Raw genomic sequence first — 3369 nt, 5'->3', positions numbered from 1 at the left:
GCTTAAACCTGAGCCCTTTTCCTTTCCTCGGCTCCTTCTTTGCCAAAAGTGCCTGCTTTGCCTGGGTGACTTTGAGGGCTTGATAAGCCTTCCTCTTTTTCAGCAGATTTTCTGGAACCAAAGGGATTTTTCTTTGCTCTTGCTCCGTCATCTTTCTAGTGGTCAACATATTACAATTTCTTATACAATTTCTTATAACATTGAAATTGTTTCATATTACAATTTCTATTACAATTTCTTATAAGCCACTAATAAAGGAGAGATTTATTATTTACATATAGCAATGAAACTTTTTATTTTCTCATTTGTTTAACTCAGTCTCTTCCTCATTGAGTATAGGAAATTATAGCATGGAGGAAAAAGGAATACATGTTCATTGAATGCCTATTATGAACTGGGCACTGTAGTAACTAATTTATAAACACAATCTAACTTATAATCATTCAAGGAAATTTCTGTCTCTGAGTATTTAAGAGAGGTTAAGATGTAAGAATTTAACCAGAACTGTGAGACACAAAGCCTACATTTTATCCACTAAATCTGTTAATATGTTTTATATTAAGTGACTTAATTGAAGATGTGCCATGAAAGGATTCCTGCAGATTCCTGTTTTTATTTACTAGGATATCAAATATTGGGATCTGTCTATAATACATGATCAAGATTAGCACTAAATACAATGGATATGCAACCTGATAAAAGCAATTTGAAACATTATAGGAAGGCCCTGTGATCCAAAAGTAAGTCAACTACCCATTTGTTTATTCAATCATAAATATTGTTACTGAGCACTTATTCTGAGCCAGACACTGTGCTATATGCTGAGAATCAAATGATGAACTTAATAGACATCATCCCTGCCCTCACAGAATTTTTGTGTTAAAGGTCTGAGAGTCCCTGTAAAGGCCTGTGAGTGTCTTTTATAGTTGTGTCATTTTATAAGTTGTAAAGTCCTTTCAAAAGGCTTTATTTAATGCTTATCTCATCTGTGTAAAATAGGCCAGGTTACTTCAACCATCTAATAATATATTGAGCCTCACATGTAACAGATTTACGTAGCCTATTCACAGCTTGTGTGTGAAAGTATTGGGATAAAAACCTAAGTCTATGACTCCAAAGGGAATTCTTCTTTCACTGTAACACCACAAATTCTTTTGTAAATGAAAATAATTCTACAGTCCCCAAGAAACAATGTATTAGATATTACTTAAAGTTGTTTTCATTGGTAAATTTTGGCACCCAAGTGAACCTCTGTTTTAATTCAAATCTAAATAACAGAATGCTAGGACTAGAAAGGATCCTAGAGATTATTTCGGTCTAAATTATTCATTTTACAAATGAAGAAACTGAGATCCAGGGAAATTATGTGAATTACAGCCAGTCAGTGAAAGAACCATTGAGCCTCCTGATTGTGTTCAGCCCCCTTTTCAGTGTCCTGTGAGGACTTTTCATAGCATTAGTATTCCTGCTATTATGTCTTCCCTTTACTGTGTTTAATGGGGTTGTATGATCAGCTTTTATATTCTAATAATCCAGATCCATTTGCCTGGATGAAAAATTTTGTTCTCATCTTTTCTTTTATTCATCAAAATGCCAAAGAAAGCACATACTGAAGTATTATATATCCTAAAATGTTATTGCTCACATTTATGTTCTCTTGTTCCAAGAGGGAAACAACACTATTAAATTATAACAAATCTGTTTGTAATGTATTCTGCAGCTTTACGATGGCCTGTAATGTGAGCTTGATGATAGGCATCTCCAAATAAACTCACATCATTTCCTCTGCTTTCTGTGTGTTTGGACAGTTGGTCAGTGCCTTCACTCATCTGTAAATACTATGTGGCCTGCGTTATAGAGCATGATTTGTTTCAAAATCTACAAGGACACAAATCAATAACATTGCCCACCATTTTTTAATGTGAGCTTTAAAAAGTACTGAAGTATGTTGTATGGATTTGCTTTATTAGTACCATAATTTGGTATACGTGTATTCTACATTTATATACACATAAGTTGTCATTCCCCTTTTCTCATATTCTCAAATATTTCAAAAATATTACCACTTTCATTCATTTTTATACTAAACAAAATCTTTATAGTTTTGTTATTGTAGAAAAATCTTAACCCTAATTTCACTATGTTGACAAAAATAAATAGCTGGAGACATCTTCAAGGAATATATTCAGAATCAGATGTTATGGATTCAAATCCCAGCTTCATTAGTTACAATTAATTCACTTTCAGTAAATAAACTATCCTTTCTTTGCCTTAGTTCCATCATCTAAAATAATAGGGCTGATAATAATCATCGCTTCTTAGGATAGTTGTGAAGATTAAATGAGATGACCCATTACTATTCTTGGCTCTAACCCTAATTTGCAGCAAGTATTCAGTATGCATTAACTATAATAATGATGGTGATGTCAGTGATTATGCTGATGGTGAGGATTATAATTGTATTGCTCTGTTTCCAAATGTCCAAGTCAAAGACAAAATACCCAGAATAGGTTTCATAGTGCCTATTGAATGTCCAGCAAAGAACTTAGGTAGATTTTCAATGACTACCAAAGGTCATCTATTATGAATCCATCATGTTTGTCAAGACTAACATTACCAGTTGAGGACCTGAAGAAGCAAAACTTAATACAGTGTATTTGGGAAAGTTACCATAGGTGTGGATTTGTTAGTATAGAATGTTAGCCATGTACAAAATTATACAGATCCATCCCTGTTTTGACAGGCAAGCCAAGTGGGAGTATACCAAAGAGAACTCCTGAATCATGGGAGGAAGAATGTCGAATGGAGTCCAGGGAGAAAGGTGGGAGATGGAGATGGGAAGCTAAAATAATACTTTACACTGCAAGTAAAGTATGTACTTTACAAAGCAAGTAAGGTATGGGCACTGGAGGTGACTATGAAACAGAGCAGCAGTTAAATAATCACAGGAGATTAGAGTGAAAAACAGAAAATAGGAAAAGGAGGATAGAGTGATCTGGCTCAGTACTGGAAGCACTGCACTTGAGGGAGTACCCTGCTTGCATTTTAAAGGGTCCAAAGTAGGAATAACATAAGATGGGCAGGATAGGAATTGTTGGCTGAGGTCTGTATAAATTAACTGTTTACCTACAAGTGTAGAACTAGTTAGTTGTTCATCTGGCTTTAAAATCCATATCAGCTCACTTGCAATCTTAAGTTTGTTCACTAATTCACACAGAAATGCTGAACCAAACTAAGTTACTAAAGAACAGAAAGTACTTTCATAAAGATATATTATTTTATTAACATAACTCCTATAGGTCTGAAGATTTTACACTCTTTCAGCAAATTATACCAATTTAATTTAAAAATAATCGTGACATAGGAATT

Source organism: Mandrillus leucophaeus, unplaced genomic scaffold (assembly GCF_000951045.1).
Source record: "Mandrillus leucophaeus isolate KB7577 unplaced genomic scaffold, Mleu.le_1.0 Scaffold189, whole genome shotgun sequence".
Lineage (NCBI taxonomy): Eukaryota > Metazoa > Chordata > Mammalia > Primates > Cercopithecidae > Mandrillus > Mandrillus leucophaeus.
This window is presented reverse-complemented; position numbering follows the sequence as displayed.